Source organism: Agelaius phoeniceus, chromosome 10 (assembly GCF_051311805.1).
Source record: "Agelaius phoeniceus isolate bAgePho1 chromosome 10, bAgePho1.hap1, whole genome shotgun sequence".
NCBI classification, from domain to species: domain Eukaryota; kingdom Metazoa; phylum Chordata; class Aves; order Passeriformes; family Icteridae; genus Agelaius; species Agelaius phoeniceus.
The window spans coordinates 22,660,083-22,682,200 of record NC_135274.1 but is presented as its reverse complement, the minus strand read 5'-3'; the positions used below and the strand labels follow the sequence as shown (position 1 = coordinate 22,682,200).

Sequence of the window (22,118 nt, the reverse complement as noted above, 5' to 3'; positions counted from 1 at the left end):
AAAAAAGAAAGAAGTGTGAACCTAGAGCTGTTGTTATGGATGAATGTAACCTGTTAGGACACTGAGTCCTGAGTCCTCACCCCACAGCTGCTCAGAGGTGTGATAATGCACATGGAGAGAGAACTTCTGCAGCCACAGTCCATCCAGGGTTTGGGTGGAACCATCCACCCTTCTGTGCTGCTGCTATGCAGGGTTAAAACTGACTGAGGGCAGTATATCCCAGGTAAAAACCAACACAGTATTCTGCAAATAAATCAATCAAAGCATGCTCTGTATGCTGTCAAACAGCACCAATGCCCAGATCTCTGCCTGCCTGCCCTCCAGAATTCAGAAGATGCTGCCTGTGGGAATAGTCACAGTTTAACTCAAATCCCATCAGAAATGTGAGGGGAAGTATCCTGAGAGAATAAAGACTGTCTTCACAGCCTTGGCAATGATGTTTGACCTCCAAGGCCACATCCCAATTGTACAGAGACATGGGCCCCTCTCTGGGTTTTGCCACAGAATGGGAGGGAATGGCTGATGGACATGATGGCAGAATACAGGATTTGGAACTGGTTTGGATCCAGCCTCCCTCAATGGTGCCAAAATTGTTACTGTGTGATGGCTAAACAATTCCAGCCTGAAAGGAGTTGGGGGTTCTGTCTGCTCCTGCTGCATCTGCAGCTTCAGAGTGATTGTCATGGGGACAAGAATCCAACAGAAAAACCAAAGGATAGAGCTCAGCCCCTTCATCCTCCTCTGCAACAGCACACGAGGGAAGAGAGATGGAAAAGATGCACTATTGCCACTTGCCTCCTGAATAAACAGAAAGATCTCACAGTGATAAAAGATAAATATGTGTGTTATTGAAAAAAAAAACCACCAGACTCATCAAAACAGAAAAATCAGATCATAACTTTGGTCTGTATTTATTTGGATGATAGTTTAGGTCAGTAATTTTCTCCAGTGTGACTTGTCTGTCCCTGCTGTGTCATCACTTAACCTAATCCTTTTCCTTTTTCAGTGGCAAGAGACATTTCCTCTTGGTCTGATTAATGCTCTTCCTAGATGAGCTGGCTCAGGGAGTAAGCTGTTAAAGAAATAGTTTTATCTGTTATTTATGCAGGAACTCTCTGATGGAAAGCAATCTTTGCTTCACTCTCCCCTGCCCTGTTTCTGTTCCAGAGGCATGCCCAGGCTCCACTGAATAACTTTATTGTTGCTGTTATCCATCTGCTCTTCCAGTTCATCAGGGCTGTGGGGATGAACAGAAGGAGCTCCAAGGAGAAGGCAACATTTGCTCCAGGTCTGGGCTGACCTTGCTCCAGTTTTTGTGAGTCTGCCCTTCTGCAGTTTCAGGTGAGACTGGAAATGTCCCCATGCCTGAGGATCCTGTTCTGAGTTTCCAGATATGGACCAGACTTTTAGATAGATAGAAAAGCTATAAATCAGCCCTACAGCCCTTCCATTTCTTTTCTCTTCCTTATTTCTCTTCATTTTGCTTTCTCCAGGTTTATTTACTCTTCAGCTTAAATTTTATCTTTTTTTTCATCACTTTCCAACTTGTGTCAGTGATTTTTTTTCTCTTCTAAACCAATCCCTTCTCTCTCTTTTTTTTTTTTTTTGTTTCCCCCAAAACTGTCTACGAGACCAAGTAAAGTCTTTAAAACCCCAGTGAATAATTAATCTCATCTGGTCTGTAACTCTATCCAGCACCATCAAAAAGTTTGCATGTTTTGGGTCAATAATAAAACAAAACATTTTTCTACTTTTAGATTTTATGCATTACAAAAGTTTTTGCAATTAACAATGAACAATACTTAGTGCTGGCTGACCATTCCACATTGAAAAATCTTTCCCATGGGAAAATTGCCTATTTGTTATTTTCATAGGAATTATCTATTTCAGATAACTTTATTTTCATTTTTCTGGGTTTTAGTCATGTACAAAAAAGACCTAAACCCTGCCTATTTGGCCATGATGCTTTTACTCAGCCTTGATGCCAAACTGATTTTTCTTTAGTGTGTGTTTCAGCAAGAAGCAGAACATCAAGGAGTCATATGGGAGAAATGTTTGTGTTGATATTTTAATGGAAGCTGAAGAAAATACACCTGGGCTGCCTCAGACTCCAGAGGGTTTTCCAGTTTTTGAAAGGAAGCCTGTCTCTGGTGGATAAAGTGGATCAATCATTGATAAAAGTTGTTGGGAGAAGTGACAGTGAAGAATACAGTGATGGAGAGAAGCAGGGCACAGGACGTGTGGGCGATGAGCTCCTGCAGAGGAAGGTTGGCTTCCCCAAGGACCACAGCTAAATCAAAAGACCCTTCATAGCACGGCTGTGATCTGTGGTGGGGGTAAGGCCAAGTCCTATTCTAAGCTTTTCCTGTAACCAGATTAAAGCTCCAGTCAGGATTCCCCCATGGCTTGGATGCAGTGCTGAGAGGTGAATGACCACCACAGCCTCTCTTCCACAGCCAGGGGATAAACTCCTCTTCTTTAGGGCTGCACAATTTAATAAGTGAGAGCATTTCTTTAGCCCTGAAAACATTGCTTAGAGCTTTTCCTCCTTGCTCCCAGCTGATGGAAATGTAGGAATGACCACACTGATGGGAGCACAGGCCTTGGCATTGCAGCAACCCGCAGCAGGCACCAAGGGGAGGACATGGATGGGGACATGCACTGACCCCAGCCTGGAACTGCTTGGGCAAAGGGCTGCCCTGTCAGAAATGGCATTTTGGTAACAACTTTCCAACATCTATCACAACCACACAGCCCTGCTAGGGCTGGGTGGACAGGGGAGGCTCCGTGGGTGATGTGCGATCTAAGGGTGATATTTGGCAGTAAGTTAAGGGTCTACAAAACATATCTTATGAGGAACAGCTGGAGGAGAGCTTGTTTAATATGGAGAAGAAGAGGATCAGGTGAGAGCTCATCCCTTTCTACAAGTCCCTGAAAGGAGATTGTAGCCAGATGCTCTTTTCTCCTGCACCTGCAGTGAGAGGAAAACAGCCTAAAGCTGAGAGAGGGGAGATTCAGATTAGACATTAGAAACAAATGTTTTACTTTTAGGGTGAACTGACACTGAAAAGGGGGGAGGTGGAGTCACTACCCCTGGAGGTGTTAAAGAGGCGTCTGGAGCTGCCGCTGGGCGATGCTGTTTAGGGGTTATAGCGGTGCTGCTGGCTGGGCGGCTGGACTGGCTCATCTTCAACCTTCACGATTCTCTAACTCTATTATTCCGCGATTCTAAGGAACGACGAGCGGATCGCGGCGGGCGGACGGGGCGGAACGGGAACCGGAGCGGCTCGGGCCGAAGGGGCCGGGCGCCGTGCCCGCCCGGTGCCCGCCCCTCACGGAGCGCCCGCCCCGGCGGCGCGGGGCGGAGCGGCAGCGGGGCTGGCCGGCGTCCCACGCCCGCCTCGGCCGCCTTTTCGGCGGGAGCCGCTACTCCAGAGTGCGCGGTAGCGTGGGCCGGCCGGGGCCCCATGTGGTGCCGACATCACTGACATGGCGGAATCCCCGCCGAGCCCTCCCGGCACTCGCTCCAGCTAACCGGGACTCGCCGCCCCGCACCGCCCTCCCGCAGGTAAGGACGCGGCGGCGCTGCGGGCAGACGGGTGCCGGGCGGGGAGCCCCGCGGCTCCGCTGCGCTCCGAGCGCCGGGCAGCCGCGTCCCCCGCCCCGCGGCTCTTCTCCGGGTCCCGGCTCTTTTGTTCGGCGGCGGGACGCGGCCGCACTCGGTGGAAAGTTTCTCTGCCCGCTCCGCCGGCTCCGTCCGCCGCGGGGAGCGCCCGGCGGGCGGGCGGGAGCGGCCGCGCTCGGGGCTGGCGGCGGGACGGGCGCTCCAGCACCGCCCGGCTGTCCCTGGGGGCGGCCGGCCCGGCCGCTGTCATCGCCACCGCCCTCCCCGCCCGCTGCGGCTCCCGGAGGAGAAGTGCGGGAGCGGTCGGTGCCGGCGGGGGCCGCGGGCACCGCGGGTGTGTGCGGGGCGCCTGCCCGCGGCACCCCCCGAGCCGCGCCCCGCTCCGCAGCCTCCTGCCCGGCTGGGGCTGCGGGCAGGTGGAGGAACCGGGGGCTCCTCCGCCTCCAGAACGTCGGGATCCAGAGGGCATGTTGGAGAAAAAGCTGGGAGAAAGGCGCGACCGTCTGCTCTTGGCCCCGTCCTCCCCGCCGGGCTCCTGGCAGAGGCGGCTTGGGGAAGGAAAGCCCTGGAAACTTTTTATTTTTGCTTGCCAGACACCTTTTTAACATGGCATGCGACCAGCAGACGGAGTAAAAAAGAACAACCCTTTTTAAAAGCTTAACCTCTCTTAGGTTAAGACCACAGCTGCATCCCCCCCTTCCCGGTTCTCAGAAATGTTCTATTTAAATAAGGTTTTGGCGGAGGTAGTGCGGCTTGGAGTTAAATGTAACGAACCATTTATCCCATCTATATTTGTAGAATAGAAGGCGCGGGGCAAGCCTGCCTCTCTCCATATTAGTAATTTTGTATTTCATTTGCATTTCTTTGTGTCCTTTGAGTGTATAAAAGTACTGGCCTTAAAGGGGTAGTTACCCCATCTCGGGGTGGGGGGGGACCTGAGATATAGGGAGACTAGGGTTCCTTGTTGGTGTTTTTTATTTTGGATTTTTTTGTTTGCCATTCAGACCCCGTGCTGGGTCTGTGAGAACAGGATTCCCATATCCCAGTTACCTGTGCCCTAACCACAGCTGCTGTATCCCTTAACCGCTTACCCTGCAGAACACACAGTGCGTTCCTGAAAGGTGCCAAACCAGTCTGACTCGAGTTTAACAATGTGCTAGGTAATGGCATTTCAAACTTCCACAGATTTTTTAAGCGTAGAGCACTCTTTCTCAACCTTTTTCTTTTGCAGCAGCAGAGCTTGCTTAAAAGAGTTTGGGAGTGCCAGGCCTGGCAGTGCCTGTCCTGGTCTGGGTCTGCGCTTTGTTCTGATGGGGAGCGGCTGGTCTGGACACGGATGACACAATGTGTGCTTGGCTGGGAATCCAGATCAAGGCATGGCTTCCATGAACCTCAGGAATGGCCGAGGGCTGCCTCCTGAGTGGAAGCATCATGCTCCTCTTGCCCCGTTCACCTACGGCCCGTGTGTCTTTCTCAGCAGTCGCTGCCGGTGCTACCAGTAAGAAAATGATTCTTGGCCGAATTCCCGGGGTCATTTCGGGTCTCACACAGAAGCGGTCTGTTAGTGCTTTTCTCTTAATCTTCAGCACTTCTGTGGTTCCCTCTCGTTAATTTCAAAGCTGTTGTGATTTGTGGTTGTATTGGGACCCTGCTGTGGCAGAAACGTCTGCTGCCCCAGAAGTATCGTGTATTGTTCTTCGGTATCTTTTAGCTACTTCATGCTTACAATGTAGTTCAGAGATGAGTCTGTGTGGAAGGTGATATATTTTACTTATTTTTTTTCTTTTTCAAAATTTTGTGCCTTTGGGACTCATCTGGTTTGGGTTTGAGGTCGCTGCTGGGATAGCAATGAGAGGGTTTTTTCATACTGTTAGCCTATAGTTGGCCAAAGGATAAGAAATGAAGGTAGCTAGCAGCCAAAATAAGCTGATATTTTGCTATAGCCAAGAAGCTCAGAGCTGTAACTCCATACTGCAAGTATTTTATCTTTAGTCTCAGAAAAGTTTGTAACTTCCAATCTGAAATGTGTTTATCCTGGCACTTTTTTTCCTACGTGTCATATTCAGGGAACTAAAAGAAGTTTTCTGCATCATACCTGTTTCTTAGGAGAGAATTTGGGGTTTTTTCCTCCTCACTTTATAGTTTTCTTTATATCCTCTGAGAAAGAGAAGCAGTTAAGAGCAGTCAAACTTCTTCAGTTCATAAATCTGTTCAAGAAAATATGTACAGATCATGCAGCAAACTTCTGCATGTGTGTGGTTGTATTCATGAACTTTCTAATAAGTATAATTGACTTTTTCCCTCAAAAACGTAGGTTGTCAGAACCAACGTTTACAGTATGAATAAATATTTGTAGTGTGAGGATAAATGCCTACTAAGTACATGTAATTAAATACAAGGCCCAGAGCCTGAAAACACCTGAATCAAACAAATTACTCTCCACAGTGCTTTTTTTCTGCACTGTAGTCTGCCACTTCCCTCCAAAGAAAAGACATGGGGGGAGATGGAGTGATCTCTTTGGAGCACTTGGGGTGGCAGTTTGGGACACGCTGGGACAGCATCCTGTCAGTCCCTGAGGATGTTGGGTTTAAAGTCTGGAAATAATGTCACTGGAATTGTTTTGAGCAACATGCCACAAGTTATCGAAATTCCATTTGTTTGCAGTAGCCTTTGGTGTACAGCAAATAAAATAAATAGCAGAAGAAGCCAGCAGAGCCCTATGTAAATCTCAGCTGTGCAAAATACTGGCGAGACAAAGTTTCTCAAGCGTTGCCCCGAGGATTTGTGCCTCAGTGATTGTCTCTGCACTGCTGAGTGGTGGAGGATCCTTTGGAAACAGCAGTATCAAAACCCGTGTTGTTTACGGCCAAGGTTTAGTGTCCCTGTGTGATCTGTCCCTGGAGATGGAAGGTATGTGGGAAGAGGGAAGTTCTTCAAACAAGGCAGTGGAAATAGGAGCCGCTGGATACACAGCGGTGAAAAGCCATCTACAGGCAGGAATGCTGGTATGTCAGCGAGCAGATAACTCCAAACAGCTTCCAGTGGGGACGTGGTGGTTGGCGTTTTTATCAGTTTATTCTAAGCACCTCTTTGCAAAATTAAAGTTGGAAGCCTGCTGGCTGTTGGATTCCAGACAGCCAGGAAAAAAAAAAAAAAGAAAAAAGCACAAACTAATTAAATGTGATTTATTGTGGAATTTGCACCAGTGTTGGAGAGATGAGTTGCCTTTCAGAAATGCTGCTGTGGATGTTAAATCTGTGCTTTGCTCTGGATGAAAAATGACGGTGCTGTTGAGCAAGTACACAAGAAAAACGTCGTCTGTGTTAAAGTCTGTTCTCGAGCAGGAATATTCCCTGGAGGTCCCAGGTAGTGCAGCTTGGAGCAAATGTTTGTGGTTCTTTTAATTGGGAAAAGGATGGGTTTCCTTGAGCTTAGAGGTTAAAATGCAGGGCTTCTCCAGTGATATGCTTTCTGTTTCATCTGAGGAATCCTTTGTTTACAAGTAAATTGTAGTGTTTGTTAGCAGATAACAGACAGAAAGCCAACAGCAAAAGAAACACTCTCTATTTGTTTTTCTAATGGTGACAGTTTATAATGGTGATATACTGAAAATTGCTGTGTGGATGCTCTGTTTAGTAAACTGCAGCTATGTATGGTGTTAGTTTTGTAATATGAAGCAATAAACAATTCCTAAGTAATGAAATACATATTTTATAACTTCTTTTTTTGAGAGGACGAAACTATAGCTAATACTAATATGTGGCATTTGCTTGTTCTGGCATCTGCTCCTCATTCTATAAGATACTCAGTGCAATGACAAGATGGATTCAGGAGAGGAGTTTCTGCCGTTGTTTTTGTTGATCTTGTTATTTTTTAGATTTAGAATAACTGAGAGCAAACACTTGAATTCTCTGGAGATGAAGGTGATAAGCCTGTCTGGTTTTTCTGTGTTGAGTTAGTGTACTGCAATTCTGTGGAAGCAATGCAAATTCCTTAAAACATGCTTTACATCCTGGTCTCTTATCATTGCCTTATACATAGTTATGGACTTCTCTATTATTAGGTCCTTGCAAAGGACTCTAATAATAGAATGTGTGTATACATGTATTTAAACATCTACTTCATGCTTCCAGGAATGCTTCATATGGAATTCTTTGGAAAGAGAGAAAGAAATTCCTTTCAAGAGGCTAATAAAAACTTCAATAAACAACAATTTTACATGACCCTTGCCACCCTCAGAGATGCTTGAGATGTTGTGGACAGATTTCCCCATGCTTTTAATCTGAACTAGCAAAACCAGTCTGCTCTTAGTTTGTAGGTTCTCTGGGCCTTTGTGCAGCTGTGTCAGTTTTACATGGTTGCTCCCCATTTTCCATCACCCACTAACAAAAAGCCAGTGTTTATAACCTATATCCCCGTGTTCTCTTTTGCCCCCAATATTTATTCACAATTCTTTAGTCAAACCCAGAACTGTAGTGAAGTAAGATGGAGTGATTATTTTGGACCTTGATAGCAGAAGCAGCGTGGGAGTAGAGAGTTGTCCTGATTTGTTTCAGGATGGCCTTACCATTTTCCTTTAGTGTATGGTTAGTTAGCTGAAAGAATTCATTCCACTTTGTAACTTGTCTTTGCTGTAGAAGTATGTCCCTATTCAATGACAATTCAGGTAACATAAGTGACCTTATGCTTGCAGACACTTGAACTGATCTGGGTCTCAGTGCTACGTATTGCTCTGCTCCTCATTTATTTATTGATGTGGAATAATGCAGCGGAGAAAAAAGGATGAAAGCATTTGTGGATAATGAGAGCACTGGGTAGGTTTCCTTCTGGTCAGCCTGTGTTTTTTGTGGACTCATGTGATGTCAACTCACAGAAGGGAAAAAATTGCCTTCAGTGTCTTGTTACTAGCAAATGTGTGGCAACCAGAAGCATCACTTCATTAGAATGAATTAACAGAGCAGAAGAGACCCAGTGAGAACTGCAGAGCTTGTGGAATATTTTGGGGTCTGTAATGCCTGAATAGTGTGGTTTTTTTTTTTCTTTGTCTATAAGTACTGATGGAAATGGTGAATTTGAAAAGCAAGGACACAGCTTTGGCTTGACTGACTCCATGAAGGGTGTTACTTTACTGGGGGACTCAGTATTTTGTCTTTCATATGATGTTAAAGTATCAGGAATAATGGCTTATGTTGAAGTGGAAAAAGTTCCTCCTTTTGTGACAAGTCAAATTGGAATATACCATGTACCTGATTCTTCTAGGTATATTTGAACTGGATGCAAATTTGGGACCTAGTTGCATACATGCTTGTGTGTTCTTCTGTTCTTGTAGCAGATGGTAACTGGTGTTTGACTTTGAGGGATGTGTTTAGCTTGAACAGTTGTGATGTTGGTCTTGTTTTCACCAGTTCTTACTTCACTTTGCTTAGAACACACTCAGGTCCTGTTCTCTTGTACTACTCTAAAGCTCTGAGGAAATGATTTTATAGTCTTGTTAGGAGATATATTTTTTTATTAACAGTATTAAAAATTGAAAAAAGGGGTTGAAAATAAGCTGCAGATTTCCCTCAAAACATGTCAGTGATCCTCTGTTATACAGCCCTATATTGTTATACAGTCCTCTGTTGAACTGTGGCTACCTTGGATGGCTTGACTTTTAAGGTGAAGAATTTGCTCCTATTTGGTTGCATTGTCTGAAGGATGGCAACACGTTTCTTGAGGGCTGATTTCCACTGAGTCATCCCCTGAGCAGGGCAGAGGGATGTTCAGCTGCTATCACATCTTCTGCTTTGGCAGGTTAACTAGGAAATTTGTTCTCAAAGCCTGCCTTGGGGAGGGGAGAGCAAAAAGTCTTTATTTTCGAATGCTGGCAAGTGTTAGGAGCTGTGGCAGCTCAAAGAAAAGCAAATGAAAGAAAACAACCATTTCTTACTCTGGATTTTTATGGAATTGGCTTCTGCTTTAGTGAGGGTTTGTTTTTTTTTTGGTTTTTTTTTATTCCAAGGTCTGCTTTTCTCTGTGTCCCACTTGCCCATCCTTTCTTTAACATACTTATTCATTAGCCACCTGTGATTCTTGATACTACAGTAGGGTTTTCCTTCTGTTATCTCTCAGTATGATTTGTATTCTGTTGGTTGCAAAGCTTTTAAAGGTGATCCTTAGCCATGCAGTGAGGTTTCTTCTGCTCTTGTGCTCCAGGCTGGAGGCTTGGGGTGCAGCATTTGGTCACAGGAGCAGTGTTCCTCTTGAGCAACCCCTCTGACAATCCCCGAGTCTGGGGAACTGGGCAGCCAGAGACACAATACTTAATTTGGCACAGTGTTAGCTCTTAGCTGGCTTTTCTTGAATGCTTCAGATGTGGGTGAGGGAGGGGCAGCAGATCTGTGTTTGTGGTGGAACACTGCATTCCCTTCTGTCCTCTTTGCTTTGAGTTCGTGCGCTGGCTGTGACGTGCGGCCTTTGCGTGACTGGAAGCGCAGGCGTGTGGACGTGGGGAATGTGTCCATCCCCGTGTGCCCTGGGGTGTGCCCAGCCCTGCAGCCCAGGTGGCCGTGTCTTGGCCCCAAGGTGGGTGCAGGTGACCCAGGAAGGCTGTGGTGTGTGGTCCTCGTGTGCTTCATGGAGTTGAAGTGGCCTGGTCTGACAGGACCACACGTGCTGCTCCTTGGATCACAGGATGAGGCATTGTTGATGGTGCAAGTCCCAGCCAGCCATACAAGGAGGGAAAATCCATCTTCAAAGGCTGGTCCTGAGGAATGGGTCAGAAGTTTCCTGGTTTGGTTGGCAAGGGTGTTATTATAAGGAAGGAAAAGAGGGATTGGTGTAGTGAGGTGGCCTCATGTTTTGGCTGTCATGTTTAAGAGGTGGGAGTGGTGGAAGGAGTTAAACTGCACATGATCTGTGGAGAACTTAGGCTTGAAGAGTAACCCAGAAGCAGGACGAGCTGCAGAAAGTTGGTGGTGTTATGGAAAAGAGAAAGGGATGGTGAAAAAAACATCTAAATTCAGTATAAATCATAGTTAAGTGGTGCTTCACGATGTCTGTGTTGATGTCTGAACATGTACATATGTTGTCTCCTTTTAAATGAGTGACCTTACGTGGCTTGGAGGAGCAGAGAAAATGTCACAGTGTCACAGATAATCCCCTGTAGGAATTGTGGAGTGAAACAACACTTATATTTCTGGATCAGTTGAAAATGACTCTGTAGCCAAAAGACTGACCCCTGCTCTCTGTGTGCACTGTGACCCTGCAGGTTGTCAGCTCTACTCTGAACAGTTCAACCTCCTTTTGTACTTGTAGGAAATGTATGTTGGATGTTCTGAGGATAAAGGGTTAATTTTATGGTGTTTCAGGGTGTAAGTTTGTATGTTTATAAGTCAGTTTGTTTGACTGTCAATTTCTTGCTGTTCTGTAATGAGAAGTTTGTTATTTTGGCTGCTGTAGATACCTGCCTGGTCTCTTAATACTGATAGAACACCCAGAATAAGCAGAAGTGAAGCCTGGTTTTCTGATACTTCTGTGTTTTGCTTGCACTTAAGCAGGTAGGTGTTTCATTCCCATGGTGTTTCCTTGTGTAACTTCCTATTTGTATGTTGTCCTTTTGGTTTATTTGTTATAAAACTAAATTACATTTGAGTTCAGCAGGACCTCAAAACAACAGAAGTCAACAAAGAGAAACCTTAAAGGACCAAAGCAAAATGACTTTGTATTTCCCATTGTGGTTAACTTAGATGTTGGTGAGGTAATAATGTCATGTTCAGGAGTAAGAAATATCCTATGGATTTCACCAGAGACCCAGATAATGTCTTGTTAGATGTCTGTTGTGGACTATTGGGCAGCTGTTGCCAGCATGCCAAGAAGTTAAATAAAGTTCATTGAGCATTTTAGTACTAGATCATAGGCACCAATTTTGGTTCAGGAAGGTCTAGGGTCACACTCTTACCTGGTACTTAACATGCAGGTTACATTATTCTTAGCTGACCATAACCAATGCACAAGAAATCTTATGGCTAAAGAGGAATTCTGAGATTTTTCCACAAAGCAAAAGTTCTGTAGAGTTTGATGTAAAAGTGGAGAATAGTGACTGAAAGGATAGATTTAGCTTAGATATTGGGAAGAAATCTTTTCATATGAGGGTGGTGAGACTGGCACAGGCTGCCCAGAGAAGCTGTGGCCGCCCCATCCCTGGAGGTGTCCAAGGCCAGCATGGACAGGGCTTGGAGCAGCCTGGGATAGTGGAAGGTGTCCCTGCCTGTGGCAGAGGGTTGGAACTACATGGTCTTTATGTGCCTTTCACCCCAAACCATTCATGAGTCTATGATCTGAGCCTTAATCCTTGTTCCTTGTGTGTCAGCTGGTGGTGAAATTAACTTGTTTCATTCTGCTCCGCACATGTTTATTTTTGCAACTCCATATGCTGCTCTAACAGATCTTTATTATTGCTTGTTAAGTTCAGCGGTGCTTTTAGTGACTGCACAAAACATAAACATCCTCTGTGACTTTGTTAGGCATGCAGTGCAAACTTTTTGTTGCCTTGAAGGCTGTTCCTCGGGTCAGTGAGCACTGTGAGCAGCAGTCAGGGCACTGTACGCCCACGACTGTGAGGAGATGAGGAACAGAACAGAATTGTCTTGTTACCCAATTTAAGTGTCTTCTCCCTGCGAGCTCTCGTGTGTGTGGTGTTTTATCTTTACCCTTTCCTCTCTGGGTTAGCAGGGCTGGATGTGCTCGTCCAGCTGTTCCAGCTGCCTTGTTCAGTGGGCAGGAAATGGTGATGTGGTGGAAATTAGGCAATTCTGCCGAGTGCAACCAAAAGGATCTCTGATCTCTTCCACAGCAGCCACTTCTGGCTTCTGGGTAAAACGAAAGAGTCAAGTAATTCAGATACTTCTGTAACCACAATCTGTGTAAGGAACGAGGTGGCTACACTTGAATTTTTATGTGCCTCTGAATAGGTTGCTTCAGTGGATGTGTGAGAGCTGCTATGTTACTGTAAAGGCAATATTTGTGGATCTAAAACTCTGAAGTTAGACATCAACGGTTTCACTTCCTTTTGGCATTTTGCGATCATGCAGTCAGACAGGATGATATTATGCTCAAAATGTTGCTGTGAAAAGTTTTTTCAGTTTCTCAGAGCTTCTAGACTATTCCAGTCCTGGCCTTGCTAGCACATCTGAATATCTTTCTGATCTGTCTTACTAAATCCTAATTTCTCTATTCCCTTTTTCCTTTGTTAGGTTTTTCTAGACTACAGTGTATTGATTTCAGTGTATGGGTTAGTGCAAGGGGAGGAAGGCGAGTGAAATGTGAGAATTGGGACAGAGAAAATAGGGACATGTGAAGACGTGGAAAATAGTATTGACTGGATCAGTTTGCAAGTTGACCAAGTGTATTATTATTGGCCCTGCTATAATTTAAGGTTCCATGACGTTCTCTCACAATGAAGCACAAGGAAATACAATAACGCCCTCTTATGTGATTGAGTTCACTTGGACAGTGATAAGAGCACCTCTGAGCAGATCTGACCCAGCCTGGCTCGCCCAGTGCCGCGGTGGAGCTGCAGCTGCAGGGCTGTGGGCAGTGCTGGCTGGGATGAGGTGCTGCTCCCTGCTCTGCTGAGCCACGTGGCAGCGGGAGATGTGTCCTTGCACTCGGGAGGGAAAAGCAAAGCCTTGGCCTGCTGCCTGGATAACCTCACATGGCAGGCAGAGGACTTGGGTTCGAGTTAGAAAGCGTACGGGGATGGCGGATTGGATCTGTCAGCTTCCCTCCTCTTCTGTCCTTGGAAGAGTTATTTTCCATTATTATGGATACGTAGATTTTATTTTTTTTAAGTGTCCTGGCTCTGTGGAGCAAGTGAGATGTAACTGTGTCTGCTGGTTCCCTGAAGGGTTCCCCCAGGATGGCTGGCTGGGCAGGAGGTTTCTCTCTGCTGGGGCAGGGGTGCAGTGAGGTCCTGCCTGTGCTCCCTGGACTGTTCCTCCTCCTGCTCCTATTGCCTGGCAAGTGCAAGACAATTTGAGGGAGCGGTAAGCAAAGTGTAGGTGATTCACATGAAGAAAACTTTTCCTTAAAATTTTCAAAGAAGATTTGACTGGTTCTTCAGTGAGTATTTTATGTTGGCTGCATACTGTATAAAGTATCACTGATTTAGTATTTTTTCATATCCCTACTTTTCTCAGAAAATGTTTTGCAATATTTGACTTGTGCATTAATGAAAGGATTTGGCAGATGGGAAGGGGAAGCAACAACTCTTCTCTCATCATACACAGTTGGAAAGAAGAAACAGATAAATACCTTTTTTATCTATTCTAGTATGTTAGACAAAGGTTTTCTTTGTTTTTCTGCCAACAGCAGCTCTTCCTGACCTTTGTGATCAATATTAGCAGTGAAGTTTCTTTGAGCAGATGTGGAGACTTTGTTGTGCAACTGCTCAACCAGAGTGTGAACGTGGTCTGATAGTGGTTATACAGCCACGAAGAAAGGTATCCACCCAAGGGGGGAATCTTATTTTGCCTCTAATAGAGATGGGAAGGGAGATTAACAGTATTTTGCAAGTCCTTCTGGGATTTGTTTTGGAAAGTGTATGCTTTCTGATCACCTATGTTAGTGAAAGATGGGTAAATTGGAAGTGGTAGAGTTACAGGCACGGGTTACAAGCATGACTGGAAGTGTGGAAAGCCTTTCTCGTAAGATGAGATGAAGAAATATTTAACAGGAAAGAAGTTCCAATGAACTTTACTATCTCTAAATCCATCAGAGAGGTAAACATGGAATGCATACAGGACTGTTTAAGCTAAAAGCCAGTGCTGGCAGATGAACGTGTGGACGCAAGATGTCAATAAATAAAAACTTTAGAATTTGATTGAGCAGCTTAGTCCAAACCCAGCCCAGCTATCTAAACAGGAGCCAACTTAGGGCATGCAGAAATACCTCAGTACTTCTAATCTACAGGGCTTAATGCAAGGCTGTTAAAGAATATGTGCCTGTGATATTCCCATATGTGAATAAGGAGCATACAAGTGGCAGATGGATTTCAAGGAAGCGGGAGAACAGAGAACCTGGAATGTCATCTGACGAAAGTACTGTAGGCATTCAGTGCAGGTGCAAAATTTATAATCTAATCCTTATTTCTTAATGAATTGGCACTCAACTTCAACTTCTTTTCAAGTCTGCTTGCCCCTGAAGTTGTGCATGTGCAGAGCTGTACAATAATGGTGGTGCAGCTTCAGTATGGCTGCAATCCTGGTGGAATTTCACTTTCATGTCCTGCTACTTTTACTGGTAGAAGGTCCTGATGTAACATGGTTCCAGGAAAGGAGATGGGTGGCTTTCAAAGAGCTTTGAACATCAGGTCAAACAACAAAGGTGCTTTCCAGAAGTGGTGGATCACTTATCAAAGTGGAGAGGTTTGTATCCAAAACTTTACCAAGGATAATCTCTAGGAAAGAGTATGTTAATTCTTCAGATAATCACAGGCTTCAAAGCAAAATCAGAATGCAAGATAAACTTTTGTTTACACTTTGTCCTAGGGGGAAAAGAATTAACAATGTCAGGCTTATACAAATGTGAATTTAAATATTTTAAAATGCCTGAATTTGTGTGCTGGTAGAAGATGGCAGCTGTACTGAACTACAAGGTAAATGTTTTTTAAAAAAGTGAAATCAGTGAACAAATGTGCAATGCCAAGGTAGAAATACTTTACGTGATAAGGAAAGGAAAATTTAAATTTGGTCATCTGCAACTTCACAAGTGCCTGTAAAACCAGCAAATTGCTAGGTCTGCTAGTACCAGGACTCTGGAAAAGGAAAAAAGCATGTAGAGAAGGTATTATCCAGCTAATTGCTTGGTAGCTACACTGAAATTTCTTGAATACTGACCTATGGTGTTCCCCTTTCCCAGCAGAAATGCTTTTGTGTCAGAAGTTAATGTTTCTTTAGAGAGAGGAGGATGCAGTGAGTCCTGCAGACTTTCATCTGAGCCTTTTCCTCTGCAACAGGATTCACAGGAACTTGTTGACAAAGGTGTCTTCTGTGATACAACTGAGATTTTGGCTTGGGGTGGAATTTTTTGTTTTAGAGGCAGGTTTAACTGAAATATATTATCCACACTCTTGTCTAAGCTTGTGCTGTGCTTTTTCCTGAGCTGCTTGGGGGGTACAAGTTGTTTTAATTGTCTTTATGCTAATTCAGAAGAACTGGGAGCTTGTTTCCATCCATCAGCGCTGGAAAGTGAAACAAAAGCCAAGCAAACTTGCAGATGGTTGCAGGTCCTGGATCCCAGCCACTGCCCAATGGCTCTGTCATTTGCTGCTTACAAAACACTGTGCTGGGTGTGGGAGTGTGGACTTTGCCTTGCCTGTGCTGGGCTGTGAGCGTGGACTTTGCCTTTGTCAGGAAGGTGAAGCCCTGAGCGCTCCCCGTGGGGTCCCCAGCCTTTGGCCAGGGCTCCCTGCCAGCGACGTAAGGATTGGCTTGGGAGTTCTCCAGGGTTATAAAACACCCAGCTGTTGAACTTTTAAAAGTTGTGTGACTGGGCAGCTGGGAACTCGGATGGGCTGGAGGATGAGCTGTATTTGACGGAGGAACAATGGTTTCACAAGCGCGCACACGTACTCCCTTCACCCCCTTCTGGGGCCATGGGTGTGCACTATCTGAAATCCTGGTGCTAATTAAACATCACAATAAGCCAGTGCACTTAAAAGTGGCTTTTGTTGGTTTGGTTTTTTTGTTTTGTTTTGTTTTTTTTTAAAACTACTCTGACTGGGGAGTTAATGAAGCAACTGGGAACAGCATCTCGCGTTGTGGCCACTTGTGTTGGTGCAAAGTATGTTGGAGTTGATTTTTATTGTTCCAGTGGGATTTCAGCCTACTGTGGCAAGGGAAAAGTTAACATGGGCAGCAAGAACTAACTCAGCTTCCAGGGGTGAAAGTGCTGGTGGGAGGCCAGGAGCTGACTGGAAGGACCTGGCTGGGAATGGGGCAGAGGGAGCATCCCTGAGCAGGTTGGCAGGGCCAGGAGCGCAGCAGAAGTGATCAGTGGGGCTTTATTTAATGCTGGCTGGGTAGTATGGTTTAGTTTCAGTCTCACCCACAAACTGCTAAGCATTTCCTGATTTAGGAAGGTCAATATGAAAAAACTTGCAGTGTAAAGCAGTAGTTTTTTATGTGGACAGTCAAACAGATCCCATGAAGTGATAATTAGTGTTACTGGCCAGGGCAGGCTGTCAATTTTAGTAAGAAATCATTAAATAAACACTGGTGAATAACCAGTATGCTGGTTCTTCTTCCCTTGGAAGAGACCAGGGCACTAACAGAAGTGATGTGTTTCATTATCCCCATTTTGCAGCTGAGAAAACAAGACACAGAGGTGAAAATACTGGAGATACTTTGTTTGGGCCTTGTTTCAGTTGAGGCTGGACTAGAAATCTTATTAGTGCTCTGCACATGTGTGGGGGTTTCCCTCCCCAAGGCAGCTCTTGACAAGTGCCTGTGTGCAGTTCCTACCTCTGAAAGCCCCTCCCAGGGGAGGTTTCCTTGGCAAGAGGGCAATAACTACTTGCCTTCTGCTCAGCATATTGGATCTGTAGGAAGCCCTTGTACAAGGCTGACTTGCTGTGGGTAGTGGGGCAAGGACAGTTCCCCCACAATTGCCAGCTAGGTCTCTGCAAACTAATACAATTGTCAGTAAGCAGTACAGCCTACACCTGATTTAGTAAGGTTGTAGTTCTTTTTTAGAAAGGATAAAGTTATCTTGGCTGACTTGTAATTTGTATTTCTGGTGGGTGCATGAAGTCGTATTTCCATAAGAAGAGGGAATACTACTCACTTCCCCTGGCTGATTCCATCTACTTCAGTAGCTAATCTTTGGGTTTTCATTTCTAATGTTGTGCCCAATTCTGATTTACCTGGCTCCTGCTTCTGCTCCTGTTCTTTAATGTCCAGTCCTTGTTGGCCTGGGAGCACATGAAAATGCCAGCCCTTTGAGAGGGCTGCTGTGCCGTGTGCTGGGCAGTGGGGCACACGGTGTTACCAGCTCACACATTAATCTGTGGTCACTTGGCTGGCCAGCTCTTGCTACACTGGAGATATTTCATGTTGATTGTGCAGAGTGGGCTCTTTTATCAGTGTTGTGTGGTACCAAGTCAGAGGCTGGCTAAAGAACACACATGTGCTAACACAGCTATCTCTCCAACCGGAGGTGTAATCTCAGCCGAGAGCGCACTTGGATTTGTTTGACAGGGCCTGTTTTATAGAGAATCACAATTCTGATTATGTTCCTATCTTTGCATTCCTTATCACTGGAATCCTTCATTGACTTTTGATTGTTTTATCTGAAAGCTGTGTCTTACTAATGGGATGTAATTGCACTGAGCAACCTGTTTCCCTCTCAGCTGCTGGTCCATGGTTGACACAGTCTCTCTCTGCTCCATCCCTCTGCATCAGTGTGTCCTGTTGTTGGCAGTAGCTCAGGCATTTCTTTAAAGGCTCAAATCAAAACTTGATTGAAACATTTTGGGGCTGACTTGCCCACTGGGGTAAGTCAACAAGTGCATTTTCTAGCTCTTCCAAATACCGAACAGAAGAATCCATTAAATTCTTTTCCCCTTCATCATTAGCCCTATTTTCACTTCTGTTTTGCAGTGGGGTTATGCTGCTATTGGAGTTCAGTCCTCCTTAGTTTGTTTTAGAATGCAACTTGTTTTCTGTTTTCTTGCAAGTCATGGTTATTTTTCTTTGTCTGACTGGTCTTGACTTTAGCCTTGGTTTCACTTACCAAATTTTTGTACTACTTTCACTGGCTATTCTTAGCTTCTCTCTTTTACCCTTTCTTATGCTGCATTATATTTTTGTCTTCTTACCATGGCATCAGGATAGGATTTTAGTTGAAGTGTCCCTCTTTCTCAAACAAGGGAATCAAAATTTTTCAAGTTGTCTTTTCTGGAAAAACAAAAAAGAGCTTACAGTTGTAGATAAAGTTTTTTGAGTCTGTTTTTCCCCTCAGTTCTCATCAGTTTGGGAAATTAGCATTTGTTGTATTAAACCTAAACTGCATGTGCTGACTCCAATTAATCTCCCTCTAATAACATTTGATTGCTGTGGCAACTCAGAAGTTCTCATGGGATGATTCTGACTGGCTCTGCGAAGATGAAACTTGCAGCTGTTGGGTATTGAGTGCACACAAGTCACAAGGACAATAAAACACTGAGATTTTTTCCACACATCTTATATAGGTTGAGTGTGTACGGTGCAGGAAGTTTTGTTTGCTCTTGAGCTATGTTTGAATTCCCTTTGTGGTGTAAATCAAATAATTCTCTAAGTGCTGTCGTCAGTGGGGGAAGGAAATGGTTTCACAAGTGTTTGCTGTACAGAACTTTGCGGAATAGTTCAAGTAGTTAAACAAAATGATATTAAGAAGCTGCTGAGATCCAACTCCATGTGCCTATCAGTAAGTGCAATACTACTGATGCACATCAGAGTGTGAGTCTGTGCTCTGATGACACAGCCCTGAGTTGGTGCTGCTACTGAAAGGTCAGTCCTGCCTCTCACTCCCTTTATTCTTGTTTTGGCTTAGTGAGTCAAACTCCCTGGGCTGCTCTGGAAGTCAGCCTTGAATCTCTCCCTGCTGCTGGGTGAAGGCATCCTGGCACAGGCAGTGAGGGTCCAGTGAGGCTCCTGCTGTACCTGAGTGGGGCACAGTGTGTCCTGGGGCTCCTCCTGTGCCTGCTGCCTCACTGTGCTCCCCAGCAGGCAGGGATGTTCCTGCTGGAGTGGACGGCAGAGAGGAACCACCCTTGTTAAATGGACATAAAGTGCATTGGGCTTTGCCTTTAGTCTTTTAGGACTGGTGCTGTTTGAAGTCAGTGTCAGTGGTTGTTCTCCCTGAGCACCACCTCCCGTGCTGAAGGAGAAGGGTTAAGAGAAGTGCAGGAGTGCTGCAGGTGCTCCTCAGGGCTCTGCTCTGCTCTGTGTGTGTGTGGGGCAGCTTGCCCTGGGTTGTGTAGTGCTCCTTAGCAGGTGATGTGCCAGTTAAACAAACCAGCTCAACTACCTGGTTTTCATTTAAATTACATGTTCTCCTTTTAGCTACCTGTCCCAAGAACTAATTTTCCCTCCTTTGAAGCTGTCTCTGCTCTCGTTTCTCATGTTTGAAGAGATGGGCTGGCACATTCCCTGTAGGAAAGGGCATCAAGAAAGATCTTCCCTTTCTCCTCTCAACAGCTTGAGGCAGGGATCTGTGCTTTTTCATATTTCCTCACTGCAAAGCAGGTTGCACTGGGTAGCAGCCACCCAGCCTGGCTGTGACAGTGTGTGCAGCAAGAGCACATTGAGCCTGGCTCTGTAAAAAGGGACAGGGCTTCATCTTGGCTTCTCCCATGGACAGGGCATCCCTGGCAGCTCCCATGACCTGCATCTCCTGCTTTGTTTGAATTCTGCATTAACTGTGGTAAGAATATCTCCTAATTACTCACTGCTAAAACTTGGTGTTTAATAGCTACTTAGAGGCAGAACTTGGATGGGAAGAAAGAGTTTATAGATAAAAGTTGGTCATTGCTTGTTAATTAAAGCCTGTCTTTTCTCAGGGATAATTAGTGCAGCATTGGCAAGAGAGAAACAAAAGTTCAGACAGGACACAGCTGAGCTGTAATCTGCTTATGTTGGAGCCTGAAATAGCAAAGGGTGTGTTTGACTTGAAGTGCTTGTCCAGGGCTCTTTCACTCCTGTCCTTATGGGGGAAGGGATAGCAAGCTTTGAAGTGCAGGCACAACTCTAACGCTGGAATTCCAAAGTATGAATGGCTGACTGAAAGGTAACAGGTACCTCAGAGGTGTGTCTTGGATTCCAGGTGGTAGAAAGAACTACTGGATTATTAACATATCCTTTAATATTCTGGCTGGAAAACTCAGCTACTGGGACACATCCAAAACCAAAAAAAAGAGCGCTGAGATCTGGAGCAACAATTAATGAGATCTGTTTGGTTTTTCCACCCAAGAATGTCGCTCTGGGTGGTGTTTCCCTCTGTGTGTGTGTGTGGAGGTCTGCCCTTGCAGCACTGGCTCAGCTGGGGTGCACAGGGTCACCCACGCCAGGGCTGCTGTGCCCTCACTGCTCCTGGTCACATCCTGGGGGACTGGCCTTGGTCTGCCCAAGGCTGCCTGAAGGATCTCAGTGCAGGCATGAGAGAGGGCTGGGATGCCAGACTGCAGATGGGAAGGTCTGTGTAATGCAGAAGGAATTCCAAGCATCTTTTTGGTTAATTCTGTTTTTTAGAGGACTGTTAATGTGGCTTGATGGGAACTTGCATGATGAGTACAGCTTAAGGCTTCTTGAGTATTTCTCAAAATGGTTTTCTAAAGCCTTCCTTAAAATTTCTTTAAATTGACAATTATTTTACTTAAGACAACTCAAAAAAGCCCAATCTTTCAACCTTTATTAATTTTAATGAAACTGCTGATAATACCTTGGCAAATACTGATATCCAACCTATTTTACTCCTAATGAGAGAGACCCCCGAGTCCATCTGATTCAATTAAATTCCTGCATTCCTACTCAATTACTGAATTTTACTGAACTTAGTATACTGTACTGAAAAAGCCTTAATTTTTATAACAATTGATTTGATTTTGAAAGGAAAGACATATTTCCATTGTATTTTCAAATGCTACATTTCTCTGCAGAATGTGCTGGTGCTATTTCCGGGGCACCTGGGAGGATTTGGGATGCTAAGTGTTGCTGCTGAAGTAGTGATGGTGACATATAATTAAAACAACTAAAGCCAGCTTATCATAAACAAACTTCAGAAATGTTCATTGTATTTGGCAGTTAGTGTCTATGGAACTGAATTTGGACAAATGTCTGAGGGGACTTTATATCCTCTGAAATGCTCCATTACCTGTTTTATTTCCCTCACTTTCCTGGAGATGCTTGTTTTCTGTAATGGTTGCTCAGGTTAGAACAAAAATGGGAATTTGACAGGCATGTAGGTGGCCTTTTTCTCTGATGCATATCAGCAGAGCTTCATTGTTTTCAAGATACCTATCCCTAAAACACTTAATGTTTTTTAAGCTGTTAAAGTTGTCAGTCATCTGATCAGCTTGGATGGCTCGTGTTTAGATTGTACAATCATGACTGAGAATGTCAGTGCTGGAGTGTGTTTGAGTGGCAAAGAAATGCAGTAATGGGGATGAAGGTTTTGAAAGAAATTATCCCCTGATGAATTATTACCTGTCCAATTTCTCAAGAGGCTTAATGACTTTGCAGATTGAGATGCTGCTGTGAGAGTAAGTGCTGAGTATTCAGGACAGTTTCTGTGGATATGGGAGAAAACCTCAAAATGCCTCAGTTTTTTTTTGATATAATGTCTTCAAATGAATTGTGTTGCATAAAATTGTCTTGAAGGAGGCTTTGAATCTTGTGAATTTGGTTCAGGTTTGTAATTTAACTTCAATAGACTAAAAAGATTTCTGTGAAATTCACTAAAAGGACTTTTACCATTT

The 22,118-nt window shown here is 44.8% G+C and overlaps 1 protein-coding gene across 1 annotated transcript in view; it reads left to right on the top strand.

Moving 5' to 3' along the window:
- The first annotated feature begins 3,242 nt into the window (after positions 1 to 3,242).
- FNDC3B (fibronectin type III domain containing 3B) overlaps positions 3,243 to 22,118 on the top strand; it is a 186,403-nt gene continuing 167,527 nt past the window's right edge. Inside the window, exon 1 of the mRNA XM_054639573.2 lies at positions 3,243 to 3,568. The gene's annotated coding sequence lies outside the window, so the exon portion shown is untranslated. The remainder of the gene's footprint in view (positions 3,569 to 22,118) is intronic.